Here is a 15,429-nt window from a genome sequence, read left to right as displayed (position 1 = left end):
CGCCAGACTCGGGTGTAACAGAAAACAAATCAGTATTATTGGACATTAATGATTTTTGAATCTTTGAGATGGATTTTATAGTCAATGATCCTGTCTTACACTGAATCATGTGGAAAGAGGAATTTTGAAATTGGCATTTCCCACGCAATTTATTGCCTACAACTAAAGGCAAACACTGGCTTCCCCTGGTATCTCTCAACTGCACCTTCAATACTTCTGCAGGATTGCAGAACTTCTTTAACAAGGCTTTGTGTGTGAAATCAGAACTCTGCTGTAGGGAAGAAGCTCTTCGGATTCCTCCCGCTACCACTTTCTTCCTCATCCTATAGACACACGTTGATATATACAGTATTGCCTTTGCTTATATTCTCCCTAATAATCTACCTGATGCACTATACACAGGACTGTGTTGCTATTTTTAGCAGACAGCCAGATCCTTCTTTTCTAATTCTGAATACAGAGATAACGCATTGTCCACGAATTAATTTCTCTCTCTTCTGTGATCCCATGACCAACAGTACCTCTATTTTAACATACATAAATTGCCTTAGATACTGTGTAGCCAGTCAAACCACAAATGTCCCCTAGATTATATTCCTTGAGGAAAGAGAGTGTCTCCATCATCTATGTATCAGCCACGGTCCCTGGCATAGTACCTGGTGGTGCCAAGGGACAGCTGTGGATATTATAGTGTCCCATCTGCAGCCATTCCTAATAAACACAGGTTGTTGGTAGGTGCTATTGAGTCCATTCCAACTCATAGCGACCCCATGTGACAGAGTAGAACCACCCCATTGAGTTTTCTAGGCTGTAATCTTTACAGAAAGATCAACAGGTCTCTCTCCTGCAGGGTCAATGGGTGAGTTTAAACTGCCAACCTTTCAGTTAGCAGCCGAGCATGTAACCGTGGCTTCTTATACATACTTCAGGGGAAAACTGTACTTAGCAAATTATCCCCTAGCTCACTCCTCCCCGCCCTCCAATCACATTGCTTGACTCAAGCCTCTCTTCTAAATATGAATACATATTTATATAAATATAAATTACGGAGCTTCCTGACACATAGGAGGAGAGTGGGTAGGGAGGGACTCCAAGATAAGGGAGAAGAAGGAGGAGGGAGAGACATGGTTAACATTTTTGAGCCTATTTGCCAGGAACAATGCTAAATACATGCCTTATCTAATTTAATCAGCCCCAAAAGGAAAGTACTATTATTATGCTGTATTTCAGATAAGGAAACTGCAAAGATTACCCAGAATCATCAATAGGAAGCAAAGTCAAATACTCAGAAATTATTAGAAGATGGAATAAATGATGCTTATCACTAACTATCAGCTTTCCCTTGGAACTTCGATGGGAGAGGCCAAGAACTGGAGTGAGATATAAGCAGTCCTTCATTTCACTCCATAGCATTTTAGGTACACGTACATACAAGACTGCATTAAGTGCTCAGTGTACTTAGCCTTGAGTGGTGCAAGCAGTTAACCCAATAGACTGCTAACTGAGTCAAAAGTTTGGTGGTTTGAGTCCACCCAGAGGTGCCTCAGAAGAAAGGGCTGGCAATATACTTCTGAAATATCAGCCATTGAAAACCCTGTGGAGCACAGTTCTACTCGGACACACATGGGTCACCCTGAGTCGCCAGAAGTGTGGGTTGCCATGAGTCAGAGTCAACTCTACCACAACTGGTTAGCTAGTACTTATTCAAGGATACAGCAAATTATTGTAAGTATGGTGACCACACAGAACAAGAGCAGGTACAGCATATCTCAGCGTAGCTTCTGGTAGCTCTTAGAACTGCTCACGGGGCACACAGCCAGCTGTTGGAGACAGTCTCTGCGGAAGGTGAGATCTAATGGGACCTGAAAAGCCCAGTTTTTGTGGCCCCACAACCTTTCATACCCAGAATTTCAACTCCATTCTGATGAATTTACTCTGACAGCCTGTGTGCCTGCATTAAGGGAATGTTTACAAACATTGGATCCTCTTGGTTCCTGAACCAAATTCAGCCTTAGCAAGGCGGCATGCTCCTCCAGGGAGAGAAACTAGTTAGTCCCCAGGGGCCCCTAAGCAATCTCTTGGCCTCCAACTTCCCCAGCTGGAGAAACCAGATCCTTATGTACTCAATAAACCTCAAAATTTTTTATTCTAGTATTTCCAAAAGTGTGGACCATGGACCCCCTGTGTCAGAGTTTCTTGGAACATTTGTGGGAAAAGCTCATGCCTCTTCCACTCTGAACCTACTGAATTAGAATATCTAGGATTGGAAACCAGAAATGGATATTGTTCCTGAACATCTAAAGATGGCTGTGTAAGAGTGGGAGGTACCGGCTTGCAAGAAGTCTCATTTATGTGAGAATAACCTCTCATTTAAACATTCAAAACTCATTACTGTTGCAACTTTTCATTCTAGTGCCTGGCTTTGCAGAAGGAGCCGGGGACCTAAAGTTTCCAGCTTACTTAGAATTGAACTCATTAAACCGCATGTTAATCATGGATCAGGGATTGCACATTATACAACTCATTAAGCTTTTGTATGCTCCTGGAAGACCACAGATTGTATAAAAACACAAATGATAGAGCGGTTAAAATAATTGGCTCTAATGAACAGCAAAATTAATTATGAATGACCACATTGCTTACCCAGTTGACCTAAGTCATTAGCAGATGTGATGGGTCGGGTGAAAATAAGATGTGTTTTGGCTTCTACAACGTTCTCTACAAGCATCCACAGTAATTCCAGTATCTCATCGTCAGCACAGAGGATATACATAAGACAGTGTAATTTAGGCCATTGACGACCCTATAGAGAAAGGTTCATGGCGAATCCGTACTAATTAATCTATTATAAAATCCTGGGTATATTATAGAGCAGGAAGAAAACTGTTCACTTTTTTTTAGTTAAAGGAACTATTTTGTGCATCTAAGATGTCTTCTGATGTAGCTAAGCAGTGAATTATGAAATTAGCATTTCCCCAAATGTGTTCCCTGGAACACTAATCCTAAGGGATGGTAGGGTGGGAGTAGAAGGGGGTGTGGAGATGTGGCATCTTTACAGCAAATACATTTGGAAAACGCCACATTCTTGTGTCCCTTTTGGAGAATCACAATACAAACTACATACTAAAGGTTCACAAGACCAGCAGTAAATTCTCAGCTCACTGAAGTTCTGCATTAGTCCAGATTCTTGGCCACAGCAGCGGGACTAACTGCCTAACCCAAGGAGAAAAGGGAGTCACTGAGACGACTTGAAGGAGCTCCCAGAATAGGTGGGAAGGCTGGAAAACTCAGGATGCCAAGGGCAGAAAAGCACCGGAACCATCTGGTTAAGACTCTGCACAGCGTGTAGTTCTCCATCCTAGTTCCTCAGCGGCATGATCTCATCTCATCTCTTCCTTTGTCTTTGTGTCCTGTCCCAGATGGACCGTTTCAGGAAGAAGCATTAGAACAGATAAGCCCAAGCGACAGGCTTGTTCTCTGACTAACGGAGGCAGAGAAAATAATTACCGACCCCATCGAATTCCTCACAGGGAACAATGAAGACTTTCATTTCCGGACTTGCTCCCTCCCTTCAGGAAGCTCCTTCCTCCTGGATTCATATGCACCAAGTAACAATTGTCCAGCTCAACTTGGTTTAACCCAGCATTTCTCAAAATTATTCAACCACTATTTCTTCACATAACACTATTAACAGTGGAAGACACTTTTGGAAATGGAGTAAATAATAGTAAATGGGGTACATGATTAACATGTCTGTGGGGTACATGATTAATATGTATCATACACAATTAGTATATCCTGTCATTAGCATAAAGGGTTGCTGGGTGGCACAAACATTTTATGCTCAACTACTAACCTAAAGGTTGGCAGGTCGAGCCCACCCAGTGCCACTGTGGAAGAAAGTCCTGGCTATCTGCTTCCATAGATTACAGCCAAGAAAACCCTATGGAGCACTTCTACTCTGTAGCACATGGGGTCACCATGAGTCAGAATCAATTTAATGGCAACAGGTTTGATTTTTTGTGTTTGTTTTGGTAAAAAAACATGCTTAAAATTAGCATGCTTAATTTTGAAAGCAGACTGAGCTGTTGTATATGTTTTCAATAGCATTCTGAACAGGCCATCCCTGGGAAGGTGGATGTTCTGGGACAAATCAACCTTTTTTTAATATATATATATATATATATGAACTTTGGTGAAAATGAACCCCAAGGGCAGTCTTGATGGGAAGAAAGTAAATAAGAGGGCATCCGAGTGTGTTGAAGGGGGTCAGTACCTTATAGCCTCAGTAATGGTGGGGAAGAGGGTGATTATGTTGATACTCTTTCCATTAATCAAATTACAATAATCTCTGTGATACTTTATATTTCACAGTGTGCTTCTACCCACCTTACCTCTTGGATAATAAAAGCTCTGGCTGCTCTTTCTCATATGAGTTTGGGTTTCTTGGAGCTCCAGCTGGCAGACCTGCCTCCTCCTTGTTCAGCAGCAGGCTGCCTCCTTGAGTCACTGCCTAGAAGTGTCTCTGACTATGAAATGTCACCGACAATAAAACCGCGTGCCTGGGTCTTACGTGATCCTAACTGAGGGAAAGACGCTACTCTCCGTCGTGCCCCGGTAGCATTGAGGCCTCTGTTGTTTGTGGCTTCAGTTTTCCCACACTTTGGATCCAGAGTATTCACAGTCAAATTGATCCCCAGAGAGTCAATGAGCTCAATGCAGGGGAAATGAAGACCAGTGAGGACGCAGCTGGCCCACACATGACAGAGAGAGGAGCAAAGCTGAGACTCACAAGCCTGGCTGTTAAGAGTCAGCCAGCTGCTTTCAGAGGCCGCAAGAGGAGAAAGAGAGGTTCTGCATACTGGTTCTGCTTTGTTGTTGTTGTAGCTACTGCGGAGTTAGCCCCGAATTATGGTGACCCTACGCACAACAGAAAGAAATGCTGCCCGGTCCTGCATCTGCACAATAGGTTATAGATTGAACTGTTGTGAGCCATAGGGTTTTCATTGGCTGGCTTCCTAAGTAGGTCACCAGGCCTTTCTTTCTACTCTATCCTAGTCGGGAAGCTTCACTGAAACCTGTTCGGCATCATAGCAACATGCAAGCCTCCAGTGACAGGCAGGAGGTAGCTACACTTGAGGTGCATGGGCCAGGAATCGAACTCAGGTTTCCTGCATGGAAGGCGAGAATTCTACTCGTGAACCAACACTACCCTCCCCTCTGCTTTAACCATGCCTGAAACAGGCATGAGCTTTATCAGCCCCTTTCTTCCTCTGTCTCTGCCCAGCCCATCTCTGACACTAAAGGCTTGACCCTTTCAAGTCTAGCTGTTCCTGGTCTGGCAGCATGCTAACTGCTCCTTCCCCAACAGTGTAACCTACACGCATGCACTGAGCTAAAAAACAAACTAACAAACAAAAAAAAACATTGCTGTCGAATTGATTCCGACTCATAACGACCCTATGGATAGACCTCCAATATTGAACCTGACTAATGTGCCACTCTGACAACTTTGCTTCTTCCTACTCCAGTTTCCCAGTCAGAATACCCAGTCCCCACATCCAGGCTTTCTGGAGCTGACCAGTATTTCCTGTATTTTTCATTGACTCTGATGAACCTCATTATCAGATAGAACTGGATTTGGCTGCACCTAAAATAAAACCCCAAACAAAGTGGCTTAAATACCCAAAGATTTGCTTCCTCATGTGAAAGAAGTCCAAAAGTAAGTGATCTAATACTGATAAGTTGACTTTGCAAAGTCATTGGAGAACTCAGCCTCCTTCTGTCTTTTTGTCCCACAAGGACTTTCATGGTTCAAAATGACTGCTGGAGCTCCACCCATCACCTTCATATTTTAGGCAGCAGGAAGGAAGAAGGAGTCAAGACACAAGAGGCTTTCTCTAGATATCTGTATCTTTTTTAAGGACCATCTCCAGAATTGTCTCATAATTTCCACTTTATTTCAATGGCTAGAACTTAGTTACATCGCCATATATAGCTTCTAGGGAGACTAGAATATGTAGTCTTATAGTTGGATACATTGTCACTCCCAATAATATAGGGGTTCTGTCAGTGTATTAGTTAGGATTAAGTTCACCTTAATGTAGGCAGTACAGGGCAGGTTTGGTGACTCCACAATTACCAGGGTCTCAGGCTCCTTTTACTATCCTCATCGTGGGATTCTACTTCATGGTCCATGATGGCTGCTCCTGCTCCAGCCTTCATATCTACAATCCAACTATCTAAAAGGAAGAAAAGTGGGAGACTTCAAAGACTCTTCTTAAAGGTTGTATGTGTCACTTTGGCTTGCATCCCATTGACTAGGGCTTACTTTTATAGCCATACACAGCTTTAAGGGAGACTCAGAAATGAATTCTGGGTGGCCATGTGTCCACCTAACATTTGGGAATTCTAATTCTGGAGGAAGGGGAAATGCATATTGGAGACAAATAGCAATTTCTGTCACCATTTTTAAGGAAGATAGAAAAGATGTTGGATAAGCAATTAACAATAGCTACCATAATCTCTTTAACCTATCAGGGCCCTAGTAGATGCTGAGATTTGCCTTGGTTAAGAAGCTCTATTACCAGTCCTGATGCCTGGATTACATCTGGAATCTAATTAGATTGGACTATACTTTGCCAGCTTTAGTTCATAATGATAGGCTCACCCCAGAAGTAGCCAGTCATTCTGTACTATCCCTACCCTTCCTTATCCCTGTCTCAGAGTTTCTGGTATGTTTTATATTCCAGGCTTAGCCAGCTTTAACAAAGAAACAAAAGATTATTGGTTACTTAAAAAAAATGTTTTTTCCACCCATTCCTGGTCATGAAATAAGTTTAGCCTTGCGTAAGTACCTCGTTTTAAATTAGCCCCTTGACAGAACAAGACAGAGTTGCATTTGTAAGCAGCAGCAGGCAGATGAATGAAAAAAATGATTGAACGAGGTGAGCTTTTGGTTTCAACTCAACCACTGAGCATTTATATGTGTCCTCTGCACTACAACTTAGGAAGGAATACACCAGTAAAATTCTCAAGTTCAGCCCAGCATCTTGAAATCAAGTAATAGCCAATAAACGTTTTCAGATAAGCATTTCATGCGTAATTTTTATTTTGTCAAGTTCAGGAAAATTATATAAAACTTTAGAGTTTGTAGACGTATCTACTGAGCCTGAGTGAAGTCAACAGTTCTTAGTACATTAGGTTTGGAAAGGCTATAATATCACCATGTTGACATCCAACTTCACATTGTTCTGAATACATGTACTGGTGAGAATACTGGCCTTACAATAAAAAAAAAAAAAAATCTGGGTTGGTATCCCAGCTTTAGGAGTCCCTGGCTGGTGCAAATAGTGAAGCTCTTGACTACTAACCAAAAGGTTGGCAGTTCAAGCCTACCCGGGGGTACCTCAGAAGAAAGACCCGGCTATCTGCTTCTGGAAGGTCAAAACTCTATGGAGCACAGTTCTACTCTGCAACACAGGGGGTCACCATGAGTCAGACTAGACAGTAACTGGTTTGTTTTTGTTTTTTTTTAAACCCCTACTTTGGTGCTTTTTAGCTTTGTGACCATAAGCAAGTTACTTCACTTCCACCTTCAGATTCTTCTTTCTAAGGAAGATAATATCACTGGGTTGTTTGAAAATGAAGTGACCACATGTGAGGAAGTAGCTAGCACCATGTTTGCCCCATGGAAGACATTCAGCAATTATCCTCTGTGTCTGAATTTACGAAAGAAGACTTTCAGTGCTACACTAATTAAACACGACATTCATCACTCTTTTTTACACGGACTTTGAAAGATCTCATTCTGAATTTCTCATTTTAGAAAAACAAAGTAAATACATTCAAAACTCTGCAGCTAGTGTAGTATTGAATACCATGAGTTAATCAGTTATTTTTTCACAAAAAAATATAAAAGCTTGTATTGGAAATTATACCCATAAAGTCCATTTGGTTTTACAACTTAATTATATGTAGTAAAACTTTACAGCCACATTTAACAGGTATTAACCTAATTCTTTTTAAACAAAAGCAATGTCTGACTGGCAGTGAACCCTAAATTGAGGAAACAAAAAGGAACCCCCTTAAAATATTTCCTTAGTATTTATTTTTCATGAAAGGTCAACTCAGCTAATGCACAGGTTTGCTTAATGTCCTATTTGTGTTATCTCAACATTTTTAGTAAAACAAATTTGTTACTATGGTGTTCAATTTTAGCATTACCTCCAAATAGACCAATATCAGAAAGGCAAAACTAACTTTGAGCTTTGCAATAACAAACTTTAGTCAATTGAGCTTATATATTGATTAAAATAATTTTTAAAACTCAGGCAATAGCGGAGAAAGATGAGTATTTTGTATTACTCTCTTACTATATTCTGGAGGATTTGTCCCTTTCTTTTATAATAAAACCAGAAAAGAAAACTAATCTATCCAAGTGTTGCAATACATTACTTTTAATCTTAATGTACTTTGGAGCAAAATCAATCCAGAATTTCCACCTTATTTAATGTACTCCTGTATAAAATAAAACATTTTTTAAAATTCTCAGTAAAATCCATAAGACACCATTAGGTCCTCAAAATATGTTTCATATAGAATATTTACAACTCATAGCTTCAGAAGCTGCCAGCATACATATGCATGAGCATAATACAGACTTCTTGGATGATTATCTGAAATTCAATTTGGTTCTACACTATTTATTGACTTGTGTATAATCAGAAAAAACAAGTTTATATAATGACTGGGATCCACACCTCACAAGACATCATGTTTGCATTGCAAACCACCATTCATGGAGATCTCTATAATATACATGGCCATATGGTAGGGTCTTGAGATATAAAGATGTATAAAATACACTCCTTGCCTCAAGAAGTTTTGTTATTGTTCTTCTTAATATTGATAATGCCAACATATTACATTTCTATTGTGCTTTTAAATATACAAAATACACTTCCATCCATTATTTTATTTAATACTCTCAATATCCTCGTAAGGTAGTTGTAGAACAAGTAAAGCCGTTTTCATTTTACAGATGAAGTGAGCCCTTGCCAATGAGGCAGCCTGCCCAGGGTCACGAAGCTAGACTGACGGCAGATGTAGCATCAGACATGCAAGTAGATCTAAAGATTTTTCCACTATAATAAACTTCTTGAAAACATTTATTTAAGAAATCCAGACATATTTATACGATGTATAAAACAGTGTGGTAGATGCAAAGGCCAGATGACCAATATAAGATCCACCAAGAAAGCAGCGTGACGGGGAGAACTCTAGATTTGAACACTCTGCACAGGCTTCAGGGAGAAGGTGAATGCTAACTGGTCATGAAAGATGGTTAGATACAGATTGCGGGCAGGGTAAGCTTGATCCAAGATGTGTTGCTGGAACTGCAATCCTCCCTGGAACACAATAAGCTGAGGATAATTCATGTTTCTTTTAACCTTAACCCCATAATGCCCTGTGCATTGTAGGTTGTTTAAGAGTATCCCTGGCCTCTTATCATAACAGGCTCTCAATAAACACTTGGTGAACAAATGGAGAGATGAATAAATAAATGAATAAATCTGAATAAATGAATGGACAAAGTAACATACTTCTATAGTGCTCAAGGATTTGGAAATCCCATTACATTTCCGAATGAGTCTGTTAATTGATTGACTCATTTATTTCTTTATACCATTGGTTCTCAAGTGGGGACAATTTTGCCCCCCAGGAGACATTTGGCAATGACTGGAGACATTTTTAGTTGTCACAACTGGGGCAGTACTACTGGATTCTAGTGAGAAGAGGCTAGGGATGCTGCTAACCATCTTACAATGCACAGAGCAGCTCTCCACACAAAGAATTATCCAGCCCAAAGTGTCATTGACAGCCCACAGTGCCAAGGTTGAGCAACCTTGCTTTACCATAAATTCTAGTAAAGATTATGGTTTAGTGATGGGGATAGATGTTTTAAATAAGTAAACAAACAGATTAATAATTATAAACTGTGATAAGTACCACGAAGGAAAACCCAGGGTGCTATTGGGGGATTCTGGACGCCTGCGGCTTCTGAGCAGAAAAGGATAACTTGGACAGCCTCCTGGAAAATCTTAGGCAAACTAATTGGAAACCAAGCACACCAGAGACCCAAGATAAAATAGATGCCTTGATAAAGAAAAAAATTTCAGTATCTAAGGCAATAGTTCTGCTATTTTTTCTCTGAAATGTAGTTATCACCCCCCCCACCCCCACCAATAACACTGACAACGTAAATTTAAAAAATAAACCAGATAGTGTTTGGGATTCAATGAGACTCCCATTTTCTCTAAATGCAAAGATACATTTTTAAACATAGGAAACTATGTGGGCTTTAAAAAGACATCTGGTTTCTGTCCAGTCTCCCTTTGCGAGGGAATTGTGTCCTCTCCACTCCTGGTGATTCGGAGAGGCTGCTAATAAGGCACCTCCGTCTCCTCCATGGAAGTGCACATGACCCAACCTGGACCAACCAGTCACCTTCTTCTGGGCGTCAGAGGGAAGGTCAATGCAGCTGATTTGTTTTGATGTAGCATCCTAGAGAACACCTCTATGTATTCCTGCCACCATGATCACCAGGGATACTGTGATTCTTGCTTTCCATGGGCCCAGTTATTCAGCTTGCCTGGGCTCCTGTGAGGAACCTAGCATTTTTCTGATAAATTACTTTCTCTGGTTGAGTTGGCCAGAGTTGTCTTCCATTGCTTGTAACCAAAGAACTCTACTTGATATAGTTTGGTGCTTTATTTTAGGAATGGACAGTGGCTCAGCGAGGGAAGTAGAAAGAGCCAGAGCTTTCTTTTTTCCAATTGCTTACCCATCCTTAAAATTCCAGCTCCATCACACCTGCCCTTGGAGCCTATAGTGATCATTTCAATTTAGGGTCACCTCTCTGTCTTCTGAACCCCTGTGGATAGATAATATTTCCTTAAATGACCATTATTTACTTAACATGCGCTGTCTTTTACTGTTAGTGTCTTTCCATAAAGTGTAAGGTCTATGAAGGCAGGACTGGACTAGGTGTTTTTTCCTGTCCTTCACAGTACCAAGTGAATACTCAATTGTGGTGTTGTAGGATGCCATCTAGTCAATTTTTGACTGGTAGCAACTCCAGATGACAGAGTAGAACTGCCCCATAGGGTTTTCTAGGCTGTCATCTTTATGGAAGCAAATCACCATCTCTTTCTCCCATGGAGTCGCTGGTGGGTTCCAACTGCCAACCTTTCGGTTAGCGACTGAGCGTTTAACCATTGTGTGTGACTTCTCATATTTGGTGTTGTTTTTAACCACTAAGTCTTGGGGTAGTTTGTAACTCAGCAATAGATAGCAAACACAATAATTAATTCTATCCTGGGAGAAACACGAGTCCCACGTTTATTTGAACTATCAGAAAGAAAGAAAGAGGGACAAATTTATTTGTTTCCTTCAAGAAAGAGTTCCTATAAACAAAGCCACTATAATATACTGTGGCTCAATTCCACTTAGAGACTAAAGGCAAGAATAAAACTAGCTGGCATATCGTGCCAATTGTAACTCTTAACATATCAACTACTTAATAAACATAGAACCTTTATAGGTGTTATCTTCTACTAAGAGAAGAACAGGGTGGATTTCTCATAGGAAAAGTCTTCTGAAAGAAGTTGTAAAAAAGGATTAAGGGTATAGACACCACATTATTTGAAACCCAAATTATAAAATACAGTGGTTAACATTTATTAAGATAGTGGGGTAGAATATTTGAAACCAAGACAGTTCTAGAAAATCCAAGATACATGGTATCAGTACCTAAAGCTGAATGGTGTCTTAAAGCATGTTACAGAGTGAACTTAAACTTTGGAAATAGACAACGGTTTTATTCATGAAGTTTCAATTTGTCAATAAGAAAGAAAACAGCTTTAAAAAAAATTTAAAAAAACCCGTACTGTCCTGAGAACACTAATTAAGATTTTTAAATAATACAGACTAGAAAAAGGCCTGCTAAGAAATGAAAAAAAAAAAGTATGTGATTCTTACGTACTTGAAAAAAATCAAAGTATAGCATCTCTTCTCAGTCATGATCTTGTTTAATAAACAAAGAGGACCTGAATGTTAAGTTTAAAAGACTGTTTTCTTGTTTCTTTTCAACAGATTATAGAAGTATAAATTTGATTCTTTCTAGTAAATTCACCACTAATTAATTTTTATGTAGAGATATTAACATACCTTAGACTATATATATATATAACTATATATACATACATATACATATACACACACACGCTGTTTGCCGTCAAGTCAATCCCAACCCTTAGTACCCTATAGGATAGAGTAGAACTGCCCCATAGGATTTCCTAGGTTGTAATCTTTGTAAGAGCAGATCACCAGGTCTTTTCTCCCTCAGAGCCACTGGTGGGTTCCAACCATAACCTTTCAGTGAGCAGTCAAGTGCTTAACCGTTGCACGACCAGGGCTCACTCGCTCTCATGCCTGCTCTCTCTCTATGTATATGTATGTATGTATATATGTATGTGTGTGCGTGTATACACACACACACACACATATATACACACACATACGCATATGTGTATGTGCATATATATATATATATATGTATATTTCCATAAAAGGTTTAACTTATAAAGAAATGTGCCTGCATTCTAATGAACATAACTAAGGCTATACATCTAAATAAGATTTGTCTCCTTTGCAGAGTTTCTAAACTTATTCCTAAGACATTGTCACTGCTCAAAATACTTTTAGAGTATTATTTGATATATTTGATATTTTATTTGATATATTCTTTCAATTGTGGCAAATAATTTAGTGATTAGGAAAAGGAATCTGAATTCAGACATTCTGGGCTCAAACCCTGGATGATGGTGATTGAAACTCCAGCAGTGAACATAGGTCAGAGGAACAAAAGGATTAACATCATCTGAAAAGCATTATCTGAGAAATAGGAGGAGAACCAGGAGAGAAGGAAAAGGAAGACAGAGCTTAAAGATGAAAGGCATCCACAGGGAGTCTTCAGGCTTTAGAACCAGAAATAGTCTGTGCTTCTCCTTAATATTTGGTCTGTGTTCCTTTCTTTATGTTGGCTGCTAGGAAGCTTAGAGACTTGTGACATGTATCTAGTAACTGTAAAGAACTTAAAAATTGTTATATTAATTTTATCTTTAGTTTCATTTTATTTTTCTTATCGTTATTTCCCCCCTCACCTTTTATTTTTATTGTATTTCTTTGTATACATTGCATCTAGACTAGAATTGCACACCCTGTACCATGCCCTATGAAGCCTTTGATGATCTGATCCCGCCTATCTCTCCAAACCCATCCTGCACCTCTCTTCATCTTACTCATTATACCCTTAAAAAACACTGGTCATCTTCTGTTCCTCAAACATCCAAGCTGCTTTCCACCACAGGACCTTTACATTTGCTATTTCTCTGCCTGGAATACTCTCTCTCTCTGGATCTTTTTATATTAGCTCCTCCTCACTAGGAAATGTAGATTTAGTTATTTAAAATGATATTTTAAAGATCTAATAAAATTATAAAAATAACAATACTTAATTTACATACGATTTTTCTGTTTAAAAAGTATATTCATAGACTTTATCTCTTTTGAGGATGTAAACTACCATTTGAGGTACCTACAGTAAGTATTCGTACCCCAGCTTAAATAAAAGGACGCCAGGAGGCCGCACTCAGCTTGCTTGCTTAAGGCCACATGGTAATACGTTTCAGAGACAGGATGCAAATTTACATCTGTTCCGTCTACCTTACCCCTGTGTTACTGAGCATATTTATAACCCTATAATAGAAACGGTTAAGCACTTGACTACTAACCAAAAGTTTTGTGGCTCAAACCTACCCAGAGACACCTCAGAAGACAGGCCCGGTGATCTGCTTCCAAAAGGTCACAGCCTTGAAAACCCTATGGAGCAGCTCTACTCTGCACATGTGGAGTCACCATGAGTTGGAACTGATGGCAAACTGGTTTGTTCTGTTTTGTTAATAGAAAAAAAGCACGGGCTTAAGAGTGAGGAAGTCTGACTTCCAGCCCCATTCCAGGTCATGCAAGCTTCCTAGGCATCACTTTCACCGTCTATAAAGTGAGGGTGTTTATATAAATTCAAGTTCAGAAGTTAGCAGTGTTAGAGCCAAATATGGCCAAATTCAGTAGGCCTGCACTTTCTTAAACACACACACACGAAATACACATGAGCTCAAATTCCCACTGGGCTATCATTGAATAGAGTCTAGTAGCCCTAGCCTCCTTTGGACCAGGCATGCGACGGTCCCCCACCATTTCCATTTGTCTTGTGCACAGCCTGTCTCACTCATTTACCTTAGCTGCCTCCAGCCTGTAGGCATTTGAGTTTGAAACTCCTAGTCTAAATAATCACGAAGATCTCTTTCTGCTCTAAATTCGATGAATCTATGTTCCTTCAGTTCTAAAGTCCCATGAGTTAAACTACCAAATGTAATATCTGAAGAAAGAAAAAAAAACCAAATAGTCAAAAAGAGCAGTTGTCTCTATCAGGCCCCACTAAAAGAATCAAAACAGTGATCACATAATGATGTACGCAGCACTTGAGAAGAGGTAGGTTGGGCTTAGAATTCAACGTGACAGCCTTTACTCTGGATCTAACTCATCAGAGGTGGCACACACGTTCAGTAGGATTTAAAAGAAAATGACTGGGGCCCTGGAGTAGGGTTGTGGCGGTGTGCGAGGGCCCAGCTGCAGTGGTTGGGATGGCTACGGGACTGACAAGGTGCTATGAGGTGCGGAAGGGAAGTAGAACTTCATAAGAGCATAACGGGTAGAGAAGAGAAAACGTGTATGTAAAGCTGATATCTTCTGATGGTCATGAATTTATTGTAAAAAGAGAACACACACTAACATCAGGAACAATGAAAGCCATGTTGAGTGGCCCAGGTCAGTTTGCTGAGAATGAAACCAATGAGGTCAATTTTAGAGAGCTCTCTTCACATGTGCTGTCAAAAGTATGCATTTATTTTACCCACAAGGTTCGCTACGTTAACAGCTCCACTGAGATTCCCAAATTCCCAACTATACCTGAAATTGCGCTGGAGCTGCTGATGGCTATGAACTTCCCAGATTGTTCAATAAAATAAATCATAATAAACTGTTAACTTTTCTCAGTATTTCAAAAAAAAAAAAGACTGGCACATCATTAGACCTCCATGTTCAAGGCTAATTCCGTGAGCCTCTGCATTAATGGGGTGATATTCTGTTTGGCTTTATTCTATTAATATTTATAGAGTACTCATTACCATAGCAACTAAGTGCTTTCCACAGAGAACTGATAAAATTACTAGGGTGAGGTGAATAGGAGAGGGGTGGACCACTGCATGAGTTGAAATGAAGCTTCTGATCTCCCTCGAAATAACCCTT

The 15,429-nt window shown here is 39.9% G+C and overlaps 1 pseudogene; it reads left to right on the top strand.

Annotated features, from left to right (window-relative positions):
- The first annotated feature begins 14,587 nt into the window (after nucleotides 1–14,587).
- Nucleotides 14,588–15,149, top strand: LOC101342138 (elongin-C pseudogene; annotated as a pseudogene).
- Nucleotides 15,150–15,429: the final 280 nt, after the last annotated feature.

This window comes from Trichechus manatus, unplaced genomic scaffold, assembly GCF_000243295.1.
Source record: "Trichechus manatus latirostris isolate Lorelei unplaced genomic scaffold, TriManLat1.0 scaffold00007, whole genome shotgun sequence".
Taxonomy (NCBI): domain Eukaryota; kingdom Metazoa; phylum Chordata; class Mammalia; order Sirenia; family Trichechidae; genus Trichechus; species Trichechus manatus.
The sequence above is the reverse complement of the archived record's forward strand: the minus strand, read 5'-3'. Positions and strand labels throughout refer to the sequence as shown.